Source organism: Epinephelus fuscoguttatus, linkage group LG6 (assembly GCF_011397635.1).
Source record: "Epinephelus fuscoguttatus linkage group LG6, E.fuscoguttatus.final_Chr_v1".
In the NCBI taxonomy this organism is placed as follows: domain Eukaryota; kingdom Metazoa; phylum Chordata; class Actinopteri; order Perciformes; family Serranidae; genus Epinephelus; species Epinephelus fuscoguttatus.
In genome coordinates this window covers 11,841,506-11,859,042 of record NC_064757.1, presented here as the reverse complement: position 1 = coordinate 11,859,042, position 17,537 = coordinate 11,841,506, and the positions used below count along the sequence as shown (strand labels likewise).

Genomic DNA, 17,537 nt, shown 5'->3' with positions numbered 1-17,537 from the left:
TTTTAAGCACCTAAATGGGAACTGGATCATAAACTATTGCTTCTCCACACTAGACTAATAATTTATGACAGGTAAGACTAGTAAAAGGGATGTTATTGCTCAGATCTCACAAAAAAGAGTGCTACTTATCAAGATATCACACCAATGTACACTCGAGTTCATTTATAGTTAAAGCTTACAGCCACTGCATCACATTAAAGCAGAGATCACAGCACTAACTCTGCCAAGGTTAGCAGTTCGATTACCATGGACGCTGAGAGTGCTGACTGCCTCCCTCATCCTTATTAGTGAACCTTTTTTTCCCAGAGCCAGCTCTCCCACCTCTTCATCCCTCCAACACACACTACACAACCCAAAACGAATGCTTTGAATGATTAAATCAATCTGAGCTCCAGTAATGCTAAGTGTTCTCTCTCTATTCTCTGCTACTCCTGCTTCCTCCCTCTTCCCCTCTCTCCTCCTTCCCTGTGGAGCTCCAGTAGCTGAGGCCTCCTGCCCGATCTGTGCGGCTGCTTGGCTTGGAGCTGCACGGTGAACACCCATCACCCATCCAACAGCACTCACCCGCGGGCCTGCAGTACAATCAAAGAGCTCGGCTGAAATGGAAGAAGAGGCTGTCTGCGGGAACGGCTCAATGGCTGGGGCTCTGATTTCCACACAGACACGGAGGAGATGCACATTTGGCTTGTGCAGATCGATCCACATCATTTCATGCCATGGTGGTGCCTGCAGGCTCCTGTGATGCTCTGTGGTAGTTCTGCCGCAGGATGGCTGCTGAAAAGCAGGAGTAATGCAAGCCTAACACCTCGACACAAATAGAGGGTCACACAGCAGCAGCTCGGCCAGGCCCTGACTGAATTCTAGTTTACAGTGGGGATACTAGCAGAATAAGAGGATTACAGTGTTTCCTGCAGATATGATGATGACATGTTAGTGCAGACAGCATGGCAACAACAGAGGCCATGAGAAGTGGGTACATACTTTTCAAAGTAGGGCATAAAAAAGCTTAGCTGAGAATTATCAGCCAATGAATTCAGGCTAATTACTGGATTCTATTGCTGAGTAGGCTTCATTTGTCCTATAGTCTCATATCACGTGTCTGCTTGGCAAATTCTTATTACGTTGTGAGTCTGTTGCATATACATTTATGCAATACATCTGGTTTGTTGGATGAAGGAGCCTCATACACACTGCAGCACTGCCCTCTATGCTGCAAAGCTCCGCAGCAGCCAGAATTCATTTCATCACAGCCACAGCATTGGGTGGCACGGAGACCCTCATTTGCAGTGCTCCTCCATGATACACAGATCTCTGCATCTGAGAAATCTACACTTCAAATAGAGGAGAGATAGGAAGAGGCAAAACATGCTTTATTAATGAGCCAGCGCCCAAAAAAAGCACTTAAGAGAGGTTCGCAATTAAGCTGTCATAAACTCAAAATGAGTCACTTCCAATCACCCAAATCCCTTGTAATAGGATGGTATACTGCTCCTTTCCACGCTCTAGTCATTTCTCTTCTGGTCTGAGATGAATTTTCTGCTGGAGGAGGCAGGAAAGATAGCTTGCATCCACCATCGCTTAGTCCCAGCTGGGCAAAGCTCCTGGCTTTCACCCTCCACAGAAGACCGCTGCAGCGCGAGCCCTGCACATCAAAAACTCTCCCACACATAAAGCCAGGCATTGATGAATACGCTGGCATCTCCTCCGCCACATTCATGTTCTGACAGTGTCCCTTTATATTTGCTGCCAGCTCTTAAGTAGGGGAGAAAAACATTTTCCTGTCTTTATTTGACAGCCTCTTCATGAGGCCATCTCGCATGACCTCCGCATAAATTAGCTGTCACGTCGCCGCATGGCCAGAGCGACAAACATGTAAATGGACGCACAGAATGCACACTCTTGTTATGCTTACTGTATTTGCAAGAATTACAAAACAACTCATCACTGATTTCTTAATTAATGTAAAGAAGGGATCACTTTTTCTAAGATGTCATTTGCAATTGTATCAAAGTAAAAGAGAAAAGCCATATTCAGGTACTCTTAATTCACTTTTTTGTTCTGTTCTGGCTATTTCCCTCAGTCCTCCTCCTTTATATCAACCTTGAGAAATAGTTTGGCATTTTGGGAAAAACACTGGTTTCCTGCAGAGCTTTAAAAGAAAAGATTGATACCGCTCTCATTTTTGTCCGTTAAATAGTTGCAGCAAAGAGATGATTAGCTTAGCTTAGCATAAAGCCTGGATGCAGGGGCAAAAAGCTAGCCTGGCTATGTCCAAAGGTAAATAAAAACAGGTGCAAACAAGACATAACATGTTTTTAGTGAGCTCTAACAGACAGATATGAGGGTATGTCATAAACAGGGTATTTGCAGTAAACTTTAAGTTACAGCCAGCCAGGGAACAGTTAACTTAGCATAAAGACCGCTGCTTCCACATAACTGGGCCCATAGAGCAGGTGCACTAGAGACTTCCACCAGCCGAGCCGGCTACTTCAGGTTTAGTGCTTTGAAATGCTTTACTCTTGTGGTTCTTCTAGACTTCCCAAATGTTATTGGACTGAAGAGATTAAATCTTGTTAGCGGGTATTGTGACGCACAAAAATAAATAAATAAATAAATAAATAAATAAATAATTCCACTGAATGATGGATGAACAGATGTATCTTTAACAATGTAAGTCTATGGGAGAAAGTCTTTTTGGGCCCAATGGCTTCACGAGACAGACTTGGACATTGTAATTCCACTGTTTGGCCACTGTGAAAACTGGCTTCCAAGCCTGGTGCTTCCTGGGGGCTTGGTATCCAGGAAATGTTGGGGTTTTACTTTTGTACAGTGGAAGGAAGTGGAGACACACTGACATACAGTCATTGCTCCCAGCCAAGACAGAGTCCAACACATAACCCTTGGCAGAATAATAAGTTGTAGTTTTTACACTTTGTTTCTCCTTTATGCATCAAACAAACAAGCTATAACATGTGCAGACAGATATGAGAGTAGTATGAGAGAGGGATTGCTGAAACTGGACTTGAAAGGACACAGAGAGGCATCCAGCAGCAGTTTTGGTCTATAGAGAGAGAAAAATCTTTACGGGTGTAAATGTATGCACCTCATTAGAGATTTAGATACTGAAGTTCTTTCCTCTGCCTGCATTGATGTTTGCTCTCCTGCTGCGCGCTGAGCTAAACTATTTAGTTTTCCTGAGCATTCACAGGAGGTTTAATTGAGGTTTGGAAGGTACGAGAGAATGCGTTTATCAATTTGGGGTATATTACTGAAAAATCATAGTGCAATTACGGCTTTAAGGGAATAATGAGTAGTGAGTAATGCCTTACTTTTAATGAGCTACAAAGACAGCAATTAAATTAAGACCCTTGTTGTCTCTGTAATAACCTAATGTTCATCACTCCTGACATAGAGATTGTTTTGAATTCAAGTCTTGTTGATGATAGTCATTTCTCTGCTTATACACTGTGAAAGTCATGATATTACACTCCTTTTCTGACAGCTGTTGCATCGTGCGGAATCCAAAAGTACACAATTTACAGGAATGCTTTGACATTTAGGAAACACATTTATTTACTCTCTAGCTGAGAGTAAGATGAGAAGATTGATGCACTCTGAGAGAGAGAGTGGTATCAATCTTCTCATCTAACTCTGGGCAAGAAAGTGAATAAGTGTAGCAAAAAGTTGGATTCATAATGGTTATATAGAGGTGGTGATTTACCATATAACAAAAACCCAATTTATATATATCATATCATAACTAAACTAGTCATCGCAACCACCTCTTAGAGTTAAAATATAAACACTGTGGAGGAAAAATGGGACAAAATGCATTCAAGGGGGGATGGGGATGGATGGTCTAAGAGGGAGGTAATTGGCTCTGATAGCATAGTGCACCAAGGACAGGTCGACTGAGATTTGACCTCGGCTTTGACACGACTAAAATGCCAGATGGCCAACCTGTTCTGCTAGACTGCCTTTAACATGAGAGTTTTCTCAATTTATTTGTTCCTCTAAAAATCTTCATTGGAGGGGTTTTTGGCATAAAGTTGTCCTTTTCAGTGAAACAGACATCAAGCTGTTCTCTCCAGAGGCCTGGGCCTGTACTCAGTAGAAAGTTCAAGGGGACAGGGTTTTCCCACACTGCATCCCACTACAGACCATCCACCCATAATTCACATTTTGCTCCTTTTCTGAGTCCAATGAAGCCAGCAGCAAAAATGAAGAGGTCTCCACTATACAGCTGAGTGTAGGGATTCTGTCCATGAAAATCCCAGAATGCAGCTTTGGCAAAGTCCAATACCCATCAACAGTGATTCAAAAACCTTTATGAAGTAGCCATAAATTGAAACGGGAACCAGTGAAAAACCATGTTAGATCCTCACCATGGGGACTCAGCACCCTAAGGATAGGCATAAGACTTCAGTGCATGGTTTGCCAGATGGGGGAAGGCAAAGACCTTGGCATGCTGACCCTAGTTTACAGAAACTCTCACTACAGATGCTGCAGAGCAATAGTTAAGTGTTGTACCATCCCATCAAGTTCCCCTAACCTTTCTTTGTGAAGCAATTACCTTCTTAAGCAAACAAATTACAGCTACTGTTCAGGTGCCTTATCCCCCCTTGAACCATCTAATGATGTGCCAACTTCATTTCACACTTCCAAGCTTCAGTGCAAACATCACATAGGAACAAAGGCACAAACAATCATTGACAAAGGCTGCAGGCAAATCAGTATGCAACTATAAAATATGTCAATCAATTCAAAACAGTTTATATTATTTTCTGTCATTGAGATATCATCGACCAACGTTTGGCACTAGTGCAGCAGACGCCACAATGGGGCATCAGAACAGTAGATTCCAATAAATCTACTTGAGCTTGTTAGAGCCTTAACAAGGTTCAAATCCAGTAACATATTACAGAATAATACATTTTACAAAATTTCAAGTGAGTCCTACTAATCACCAATGACTTAATGTTGATTCAATTTATCAAGTTACTGCCACATCACTTTTACAAAATGCAATCGTAATTTGCACCAAAAGTCATATATTAAAAATTCAGCTGCAGTGATTTGGGGCTTGCCATTTTGAGAGGGAAGATGATAAGGACGAAACTGAAAAAGAGAGTAGGAAGAGACTGAGACTTCTTGCACTAGACAACACAGAATTGTCTGTTATTTATTTTTTACAAAGACTGATTGCTTCATATGTGAAAAACTGATATCTAAAAATGCTCTTATTTCCATTGACTGCAAGGATAAAATCTAAAATACTGTCAGAAATTCAGTTTTTGAAATACAATTCTGAAATTTACCAAACTACACTTATCACTGGCATTAAAACATTGTCATATTTTTAATGAACATTGCACATTTGTTTAGCAACAATCTGCAGTAGCCTAATGTTACTCTAAAACATTTTGATGCACTGTGGGCTCAATTTATAGTTTAAAAAAAAGTCTTGCTGGATCATTTGTGGAGGACATTCTGAAAATGCAGTGTAGCAAGTTCAGTGTCAATTGAGCAAAACATGTGGGAGGAGACAGCCTTAATTAGTCTTACAGTTTTGAGAGGGACAGAGTGACGGACTTCATAATTCTTGCAACTTGTAGGATCTTAACGTTTCTGCTCGCTTGGGCTACGTTTTGGTGAAATTTGCAAAGTCATAGCATGCACCTGGTTTGTTATGTACTTTCAAAGATTTAAACATTAGACGGATGCGGATACCACGATCAAGACTATTAGCCCACAAAGCAAGGTGAGAAAGTCTGGCACAGGATTGGACCAATGTGCAAAGTTTTGTTTATTTCGATGCTTGGAAACGCTGATTTCCTTGTATGAAAAAGTCGAAGAAGAAAAAGAAGAACATTGGCAAAACCTAGAGGGACTGGAAGCTAATTGTGCATCTTCATATTACAAAGGCCATGCCATGGGGATAGATACATGCTGTGTTACAGTTGTTCTTTTAGATCTCACAGCTCAGCAACTATAATTAAAAGTGTGAAGAGCTCGATAAATAGTTTCCTGGTAACCGACAACAAAGCAAAACAAAACCTCTTTGCAGAGATGGTCAATCATCACTCATTGAGAAAATGTTAGCATCTTGGAGTTTTTCAGCAGGTAGGGAAATGTTGTTCATCCCCAGTGTGTGACCTGGGCTGATCTGTGCTCCTGTGTGTATGCTGCACAGGACAGCTCCAGTGATTACAATTAAGCAGCTCTTATCCCTGGACATAATCAAGGCAGGCCAGAATGTAGAGGGCGGGGTTAATAGGACATGGTGGTGGGGGGTGCAGAGTATGATCAGACAGACAGATGAGCAGACATACAGGGTTCTGTTTGGTCACTCTCTCAAGTGGAAGCCATCAGATAAAGACCACATTACCATAGACTCAGTGAGAACAGACAACACAAGTCCGTGCTTTACAGAGAGAAAATACAGGTGTATAGCTATATCAATCAACTGAGGGAGGGAGAGAGGGGGGAGGAATACTCAGGAATACTCAGGGAAGGAATTCAATCAGCGCTCTATGTTAATGCAAAGCGTATGACACAGAGAGGGCGCAAGAAAGGGGAGTGGATTATCAGCGAGTCAGCATGTTACAAAGCTCAGGCCAGCTGATATTCTTATAACAAGGCAAGAACCCAACAATTGGGTAGGGAGATGATGCCACAAAAATCAGATTTAAAACCAATCTTGACACATGCGTCATTGTGTGTCTGTCAGCAGAGAGCTGTCTGCACTGCATTTAAGGACACAGAACAGCATCAGACAAAGGAAAAATTAAACCCACTGAGAATATGACTCATAGCGACAGCAAACAACTCTCGACTGAAAATATCTCCTCCGCTGCTATAAACAAAGTTGCAATGGGAGTAATGACGAATTTTTATTAATGAAGGACTAACCTTGATAAAGATGCATTCTGAATTATAAATTGGTGTTTTGCACTGACCAAGTTAAGCTAATAATGATACTGTAGTGCACATTGGTAATGGTGATACAGGCCAAGCAGAAAGAGGCATTCACTCTTCATTACACTCAGCTGCGACTGAAATATATGTAGGCAATATCACATAGCATTGCACATTATGAATCAAATCCTGGAGTCACACTTTCATATAAGTATTACAACGATGAATCTTTTGGCTTCTCTTTTACCCAAACCCAAAGTTTTCCGTTCTAATAAAACAGTGCACTTATGCAAATAGCAGACAGAATAAAAAGATCCGAGCACTACATTATAGGCTGGAGCTGAGAAGCACAGGGCTTTATTTACTGCTAAGTAAGACAGTGTGGCCAAAACTGCGTACCTACTTCAGTCATGACTTGGCTTTTATTGTGTTCCTGTTACAGTGAAAAGAAAACTTGAAAAAGCTCAATGAAAAGAAAACAAGACATCATCCTTATTATACGGCAGCATGAAACAGCCTCACCTGAACCATAAAGCCATTGGAGATGGTCCAGCTGCTGACCTTGTGTGTGGGGTTACACTTTCATTAGTGTTAGACAGATTTCCTGTCACATGACTCTAAGTAGCATTAACATAATGTTGTTTGTTAGCTACAAAGCAGCACAATATTCTTTATTCTAGTGTGTTGATGTTAAAGAAACACTATTAGGGTTGTGCCAGTATAATTTTTAATGTGATATGACAAATTCATATCATGATACTGCAATATTTCGATTTGTTGACATATTGATGTCATACTTAACGGCAACTACAAGCATGTCTGAAAGCAAAATTATTACCAACTCCACGGTGGTTCCGAAAAGAGCAGCAGCTTCAGTAGTGGTGAATAAACTGTGGTGTCGTTAGGCCTGGGCGTCCTGAATGTTTCATGAACAGCCCCAGAGTTCTCAGACTCTTTTAGCGACTTACTGCTCAGAGGGAACTCATTCAGCGGCTCCTCTGGCAGCAGCACAGCGTCTCTCCTTCTCCTCTCTCACCGTGCGCACATGAGAGTCGGTGTTGTCAATTGATTTTGTCATAAACCTTTGCTAATGTAAACCTATGTGAAAAAACTACATATATGTGATAGTTATGGTAGCATAATAGCCTGTCACAGGTTACAGCGTGATGATTAGAGGAGAAATGGCAGAGCATAAAGGTCCAGGTGGAAAAAAAACAACCATTTCAATCATTTAAGATTTTAATAAAAGAGAAGGAAATCACCTGTTGATTTATATATATAGATCCTAGGTTACCTTTTTTGTATTTGGGAGCTGTTTAAATCTGTATTTGTGGTAGATTCTATTTTGCTGTACTATTAATATTGTATACAGAGTCTGAATCTCACTCTGTTACTGAGTTACCGTTGTTGTTTACAAACTAAAGAAATGAGATCATTTTGTTTAGTTTTTGCTGTAAAATTATATCACGTATTTTGTTGCAATTATATTGTCTTAAATTAACAATAAAATACAGTTTTACTAATTTGTCATATCTTCAAGAACATCGCAATCGCAAAAATACCCTGAAATATGGTGATATTATTTTAGGACCGTTATCGCCCACCTCTAAATGCTATGCTTAATTACCTGAAATACAACCTGGTGGTGGCCTATAAGTAACGTGCAGGTGATATTATCATGTTTGAGAAGCTAACGTTTATCTTAGTCCAATAAAACTGAATGAAGCAGTTCATATATGCTTTAAAATAAAACTGACAACATAAACACAAAATGTTGTCAGTGTTGATGTCAATGTTTCTGCCTTAAAACCATATAAAACACAAAAATGTACATAATTTATAATTAAAAATGTATATAATTTCTTTCTGCTCAGGATAAGAAGCTTATGCTACTGTAAGTTCGGTGATAAAAGCAACATCACTATGTATCTACAATGAACTAATTTTTAACTGCATATTAGCTGCTACGCATTGGGTATGACCCTATTTACATCTTGCTAATGTTAAAATGCTATTAGCTAAAAATGTCTAAAAGATTGAAGACAAAGTTAAATGAATCAAGTATTTCCCTTTGTGTGACTTTTTTTAAACACAGAATTACCATACCTGTTAACTTAATCAGTGCACAAACTGGAGTTCAATTAACCATGAAACTAGGTTTCTTTACTTTTGTGGCAGAAAAATAAACAATGGAGCTCATGCCTTGGGACTCTACTTTCTGTCTCACCAGGAAAAGCAAATACTTTTAAAAACTGAAATACATATGGGGGCCGGTGGCTTAGTGGTAGAGCAGGCATCCCAAGTACACGACTGTTGCCGCACCGGCCTGGGTTCCACTCCAGCCTGTGGTCCCTTGCTGCATGTCACTCCCCTCTCTCTTCCCCTTTCACACTCATCTGTCCTATCAATTAAAGGCTTAAAATGCCCCAAAAAATATCTTTGGAAAAAAACAAACTGAAATACATATGGGTATTTTGTACACATCATTGCAAAATCCCCCACTAAAGCAAAGATACACTGTCTCCCTTTTACAAAACTTCTAAATTTAACCCCTTGACAGTGGCAATCGATACAATTCTAACGCAGTTCTGTAGTCACGCTGTGTTGGCCCAGCCCAGACAAAGACATGAGTTATAGCCTTTGCAGGATGGGCGATGTAGAACAGGTGCCAAGACAACGCAGCAGTGCCAGGATGGGTGTCCGAGGGAATGGGGAGTGGGAAGGCCAGGGAGGTTGGAGGTGCATGTTAATCACTTCAGGAGCAGGAGGCAGAGCTCTGCAGGTGTCTGTGCCACAAAGGGCCATTCACTCTGGGTCAGGGACTCGCTCTCCCCTGACCACTGGCTTTCACAGACCGCTTCAGTCAGCCCACAAAAGCCACAAAACACAGCTCATGCATGATATAACACAGCAGAAGAGCTCTGAATCACAATCATTCCAGTCCTCACATGCAGTAAATACACAGGTAAAAAGACTGTGAGTGTCATTTGAAATAATCCATGTGCACTATGATAATTTTCTTGATAATTACCACCCTGTGTGACTCAGTCAAGAAATACTGCATACATTTTGAACATGACTTCCACTTTATGCATTAGGCATATAACTTCATCAATACCATTTCTAACACCACTGCTGCTCTGTGACTCCCATGCACACTCAGTAATGAAATGCTACAGTGACCATGAAACTATAACGGCGTAGGTATAAGGCTAATATGATTAAAACAACACTGGCCCTAAATGTGGAGTAACTGGTTATGCTCATATGCAAAGGGCAATTTTAATAGGTCATTTATTTTCTATTGTAAGAACTGAAGTGCAGAGAGTGTGCTTGATTGACATCTCCCTGGAAGTTTTGTTACACTTGTCAGGGTGGGTGGGTGTATTAGCAGGGTCTTTTACTGAAATGGGAAAGTAGATTTTCAGGATCAGGCACACATTTAATGTCATAGCACAGCTGTAATCAATAACAGCAACAAGGGCTGCACTCAGTTTAACTTAACCTGTCCATGGTCAGACTATTATGCATGTTGGCTCACTGACCTGCACAATACTGCTGATACAGTTCTATGAGACGCAAATTTTCTTTTCCAAGGCATGACGTGCTAGTACTTGTTGCCTCTGTCTGTTGGGTTAATTAAGTTTAGGCAGGAGGAGTGAGGGTATGGTCACAAATTAGCAACTGCAGACAACTGACCATCACCCTCTGAAGCAATGGAAAGTGTTGCTAACTTGCTAGTTATTGGTACATTTACCATTTTCTTACATCCCATGTCTACCTTCCGGCAAACTGCTAGCCAGGCAGCATCTCTCACATGGGGCAGTTTGTATTTTTCAGGGCTAATATCATACAATATCAGCTGGTTAAACCTGGCAACAATCAGTGTCTCTCCCACCCATACTCCTTTGCTACTGGTTGAAGATGTGACTTTAAATTTCACCAAAGTTGAACCCCACACCATGTAAAGATTTGAACTGACTTTGCCACTGGAAGTTCATTTTTATTTGCCCCTCTGCTCACGCTGAATGGAAGTGGATGGGAGGTGAATATTCATCAGTATTCATTTGGCTTATGCATGACCGTGCCCTGGGAATGGTTAAGGATAGGTACGAATCTCAGGGTGAGCCAATCAGAGGCAGAGTAAGGCAGAGTAGGGCTGGTCATGCCTTCACCATCCTAGAAAAAAAATAAATTCGCCAATGGGACAATGGAGCCATTAATGGTAAATAAAAACTAAAAAAAAAAACAAAAAACGCATTATTTTTGCCTTTTTAATTAATCGGAAAATATCGTAAAATATATTTGGAGTGATTTAGTTACATTAATATGTAAATGTGAGTCAAAACAAACTTTTTGCTGTTTGGTGTTTTTGCCATTTAAATTCCCTGTTCCTGCATACTGCATGGGGATAGGGCCATAAATTAAGTTTTTAAAACCTTTAATTTATGTGAAAAGTGTTCCATCCAATAATAGAAAAAAATTAAAAAAGACAAAATACACAAGTGCAACTAATAGGGCCCCTGAAGGGAGAACATTCCCCTGTTGCTACTGCTGGTGAGCTTTGTGGTGCAATTAAAACGGCTGGCTGGGTCAAGCATTAAATACTTGGGTAAAGAAAATAAAACAGCCAAAGAAGTTGAAAGGATATTTTACTGTGTTTTATGTATTTACTTCTCTGCTATGACAAATTAGCACCTGGAGATGATACCTTTCATGTTGTCAGACAGCCTCGTTGTTCAGACAATATGAAAAAAAGATAATCTAATAAAAACATTCAGATGATTCTGAGAGGAAATGTTTTGTTCATTCAAACATTTTAGTGGATTCAGCTTTTATTAAAGGTCATAATAACTGCTTGAATTGGTGCTCAATGACACCCACTGCCTTGAAGGTCTAGGCTCAGTAGACCAAGTATTTGTTAGGAATACTCATTGTCTGGTTGTACTCAATCCCTGGATGTTTCTTCCCTTAAAATACCCATGGTCTATGCGATGCATTGCAACTGTTATTGCAGTGTGTTGCAAAACCAATTAATGCACAAAGACTTTATTTCTACTGTTTACTACTCTCCTTTTTCAAGTGCCACAAGGACTACTGGAGTAAATAACAATAAATAAATAAATGGTTACTGGCTGTTTTGACAGAAATATTTTTATCAGTGTACAGAAACATGGGACTGTGAACAATCCAAGACCTTTATACCCCTCATCACATAAAACAACATTCTTGTTAACGTCTTTTGCTTGCATACTTGGTGCATAATCATGCCCCTGTGAGACAGTGAGAGAAACTTTTCACACAGGCGTGAGAGCATAGGGCAGTCAGAAACCGCAGACCCTCACGGATTCTGAGGTATTCATTATATTGCCGAGAGGCCATTATACAGAACTAGAAACACCTGTGGCAGCAGACAACACCTCCATCTCTCCCACTAGCAGGATGATTCATTTTAAAGGAGAGCTGAGTAAAATATTAGACAAGCTCCTCATTATCTCACATTAGTTAATGTATGCAAATGTTGTGATGACTCCATAAAAGCACTTAAAATAGATTTCTGACTGAAGGTGGTTTAGGAGCATGACTATTAATTTAGTTGCTGCAGGAGCACTAAAATATGATAACTAATCTGCAATCCATTTGTGACACACCTGTCCAATTGTTACCCCAGTATAGGTTCCAGCTTCCCACAGCCCTGAACACTATAGGCAAGAAAACGGATGGATTGATGGCGTCAAATACTGTTTTTCAGACCAGGGAATAAAATTCAATAGTGCCATGGCAAGTCAGTCCCTGCAGACCTGAGACAAATGCAGGATCTGACAGTAACTAGTTTCTACATTTATGTCCAAATAGTCAACATGCTGCAGGGCTGACAGGGCATCATACTTCCTAATAAATAAATGCGGCAGAGCATGAACTGCTCTTGAGATTAAAGCTGACCTGAGGTCTTGTCAAGTCCATTAGATAAATCACATTTCAACCTTTAAGATCATCAAGTGGTAATACACGATATGCTGGGTACAAAAAGCTATACTTTTTAGGTTCTCCACAGTAAAAAAAACAAAAAAAACAAAAACATTTACAATAATAGCAACATTGCTTGCCACCATATACATCTATGTTTGGCTTGTTAACTGGTGATGATGGTAGTGAATTTTAACAACTTTGCTTTTTTTTGGCCTCGGGAAAAACAGAATATATAATAGAGAACAAGACGAAGTTGCTGTGTTTTGTCAGCATACAGGAAAGTGTGTGATAACTTTCCCAGGAAACAAATAAAATAGGATTTTTACCATTAGCATTCACAGGAAGTCTTCTTGTTTTCCCCGGTTACGGAGCATTTTTCGCTTTTCAGCACAGTCACAGGTGGTGTGGAAATTCTGGTCCTGTCCAGAGACTGCTCTGTGTTTGAGTTGCAAATATTTTGTGCTCCAAATGAGCTACTTCCTGATTACCAATGAGCCCAAAATGTATTCTGTGAGAATCAGGATGTGCTGACATAGAAACATCTGAGGAGACCTTTGCAAATATGACTGATATGAACTCATTCACACCTAGGCCTAGCAAACGGCTGCAGGTAAGGATTCAATCTGTAATAACCCAGACTGAATTTGTAATGTACTGGTCTATGCTGACACTGTAGAGTACAACACTGCGCACCGAGTTCAGTAACATATACTGCATTGTAGCATGCATGATTAAACAACACCTAATCATTCTATAAGCTGCTGATGTAATTTGGCATTGGTTAAAAACCATCCAGGGCAATTAAATAATTTAAAAAAGGAAGGAATGTGACATTACTATTGCACTGTGATTCTCATTGTGTCTGACAACAGCCCAATTGCCAGAAGAAAATGTTGACACTATACATTTCTGCAAACCATGGATACAGTTACATTTGTATATACATATCATATTGACGTTTCTAAAGTGACGTAGCTCTGATTACATGTATATGAGCTGACTTTGTCATAAGGAGGTAGGGGATGGAGGATGTCGTGACATCTAGGTGAGACAGCTGCCTACTGTTACAGACCAACAAACAACAAAACTTGCGGCATTTCTAGCAGCGACTGTGCCAACAAGCAGCACTTCCAGCGGTGATTGTTGTCAACAAAAGCGAGTGTTTTTTGGCCAGCCACAGATGGCATTTCCAGATACGACTGTGCCACCAAAAGCAGCTGTTTTCAGCAAGAAATCTGCAGCAGTTCAAGCAGTGATTTTGCCATCAAAAGTGAGTTTTACTGAGACATCGGCAGCACTTTCAGCAGTGCTTGTGCCACATAAAGCTGGAAGACATTGGTGTGTCATTTCCAGTGGTGATTATGCCACCAAAAGAAGGTATTCTAAGCCAAACATGATCTTTTCCCAACCATAACCAAGTGTCTTTTTGTGCCTAAACATAACTGCATGTTAACCACAGTGTTGTTGAAACATAAAAAAAATATAGTTTTTCAATATATCCACTAATAAGGTACAACATTTACATATCCGTGGTTTATAGAAATGTACAATGCCTACATTTATTGTGGTGATTGGGTTGCACACATTATCTGACGAACCTAATTGCCCCAAAATCTCAGGTCCACATGCGATGAGTGCAAAACTGAAATGTTTAAATCTTTAAGAGAGAACTGATCAAAAATAGGTTTTGCAGTGATGATTTACCTATATATATATATATATATATATATATATATATATATATATATATATATATATATATATATATATATATGTATGTATGTATGTATGTATGTATATATTTTGTGAATGTCCTTGAGCAGGGGTGTTGTAGTGCTGTGGTAAAGTGGGACTGATTACAGAGGCCCAGATGGAAGGTGGGCCCTTGAAAAGCCTGGAATTAAAAGTTTGGTTTTGTTTGCAATTTTTTATTTCTAATCAGTGCCATCACTGACATTAGAATTGTCTGAATAAATCACTTAAAAGGCTTAATTTTGTATAAAAAAAATAGTGGAAGCTCTCTGAGTCCCCTCTCACTACGTAAAGATTCAAAATGGTTTAGTCTGCTGCTGCACTAGGATTCATCTCTAAGCACAGTTAGAGTGACTGATTATGATGTTGGAGCACCAACCTACACTGTCATGTCTGTTCCTAAGAAAGGGAAATAAGGGGTTTTTTAGGAAAGAAAGAAAGAAAGAAAGAAAGAAAGAAAGAAAGAAAAGAAATTTACTTGGATCAAAAGTGGAAGGACAGGAGGCCCACAGATAATGCTTATGCATAGGGCCCAAAATTTGCTGTTACGCCCCTGTCCCTGAGTGAGTTGGCCAGAGAAATCTGGAGCACCTGGCCTCAGTGCTCACAAGTGATTAGTATGGATCTGTCTCTTTTCCTGCACCTGCAACCCTTTTTCTGGTTTTGCTTAGCTTGTTGTTCCATACTCCACAACACTGTCCGCAGACACAGACAGTTATGCTATACTAACAGCTAACACACCTTGTATATTTAATTTCATGTAAAATATCATTCAAAGGTTGCCATTGTGTGTCCATGTCCACATTGGCCCTACAGGCCAAAAGGGTTATCACAGTATGTGAATAAGAGAAGAGATGAAGTACCATTATAAAATTGTCATTTGAGTCCACCATCTTCACTACACAGTAGATTATGGCAACTGGGTGCAAACCTGCCATATTCACTAATACATGGACCAATGTTCTCATTAATAATCTGCAAACCATGCCAAGTCTCCTTTAAAAATGTATCTCGATATATTTAAATCAACATTACTCAAGTCACGATGTTGAGGCTGTATGCTATAGCTGGTCAATTACCCTGTATGCGCCATTCTTCAGTATATTTGCCACATCATCAAGCACTAAATTAAACCCAGCTGAGAGCTGAGAATCTTCCTACAGCACGGTATGAGTGCAGTATTGCAAAAGTTTTGTATGGTGGACATAAAAACTCTAGAAAAAGTTAATGCAAATTAACTGCACATGTCCACAGTTAATTGCTGTAACTGCATCCAACCAGAGACCATTAGTGCTAGCTGGGTGTGAAAGAGCTGACCAGACCCAATCAAAGTCTACTGAGAACTTCATTTGAAGCGTCTTGATGGCCTGAGCTCAGATCGTTGTTTTGAAGCGTTCAGTCATTCTGGCGGTTATTCACGTGGGACATGAACACAGCACCATTAACCCAACAACGCCATCAGTCCAGCCACTGACACCAGCAGCCGGCCCATCTCCAAATAAGGTAATTAGATGTGAAAACCCGGAAGACTCTCCATGGTAACTCACTCACAAACAGGAGGGGCGAAACAATGGACGAGTAAGGATGAGATGATTGACAGCTCGTTGCAGCTCGCGCTCGCTGCCTTTGACTGCATCCACTGGCGATAAGAGCTCACAACAACACACGTATACACAAAAAACATTACGTTATATACACGTTAATGATACAATAAGCTATTCAGCTTCATCAAATATATTTCCCAACGCCGTATTTCATTAACACACCGACTATTTAACAAAAGCGTGATAAATCTTTTCCAACACACCGGGTACGTGTAACCTAATCAATATGCCTCATCAGCGCACCTGCTCACTCACCCGAAAGGAAACCCACGGCTTATTTCCAGCTTTCCGAATGTCACTTTACATTGTTGTTTCATTATTGTTGTCATATTATTGTCACACCCTCCTCCTGAGTTGTTATGGCATGGCACAGGCTAAAACTTGGCGTTGCAAGATAATCACCACATGGATTTGCGCGAGGCAGCAAGAAGCCGTAGTGATGTTACCTCAGTTTCTCCTGTTCATCCTTGTTCCTGAACGCGAGGAGACTCTCCGGTGTGATGTGCAGTAGTCCGAGCCTCGGCTGTATCTAATCTGTATGCAACTTGGCTGCTGCAGGGACACACTACTGTTACAACCTTACAAATCTCTAATTGTAGCCTAGTTGTCAGGTCGCTGCACGCGCGTCCTCTCGGTCACGCGCCTCATACAAATAAAAAAACGCAGCAGGCCTATCCTAACTGATGTAAAAGTTACTTCTTGTACTCAAAGCGACTATCGTTAATTAATTACTAATTGGTGACTGCGACGTTGTGTTGTGTGAAAGGCAGGACAGCCTCTATCCTATCCCTCTCGTCCACTACAGTGCGGGATGATGCTGTCGGTCACAGCAAGTGTCTCCGCCCCATCATCACTCACGCAGTATTGGAGGAAATTTGTGGTTGATTTTTTTAGGATTTATCAGCAGAATTATTGCGCAATTCAGTCTTGTTATCACTTTAAATTGTTCTTATTTAATTTAAGTATTCAGTGCGACAGCTTGCTACAAAGATTATTCCGTTAACTCACCCATTAAATGCCAAAAAACACAGAATGTTAGATAGTCACTCATATGAATCAGTTTTATTTCATTTCATCATATGTTAGCATCTGTTAGGTCTCCTATTTCTGTGGATTCGATTCTCTATTGTTATATTTACTAGCACTGTGGCATTATCAAGTTCGCACAAATACAGAGAAAGCATCTAGTGAATATTTTTCAAAGTAAAAGTTATCAAAGCCATTCAAACACCAGTAAAACACTACAATATAGGCCTAGTAGTGTATGTATGTGCAGAAGAAATAGCAAATTTA

General features: G+C 40.2%; 1 protein-coding gene across 8 annotated transcripts in view; it reads right to left on the bottom strand.

Annotated features, from left to right (window-relative positions):
- The window catches only part of arvcfb (ARVCF delta catenin family member b), a 322,620-nt gene extending 305,635 nt beyond the window's left edge, over positions 1-16,985 (bottom strand). For 3 of the 8 annotated variants that reach the window (XM_049577967.1, XM_049577963.1, XM_049577965.1), the window contains exon 1: positions 16,691-16,984. The gene's annotated coding sequence lies outside the window, so the exon portion shown is untranslated. Of the gene's footprint in view, positions 1-16,690 lie in introns of all 8 variants that reach the window. The other 5 variants (XM_049577966.1, XM_049577969.1, XM_049577970.1 and 2 more) reach the window with 2 other exon arrangements.
- Between the last annotated feature and the right edge of the window lie 552 nt (positions 16,986-17,537).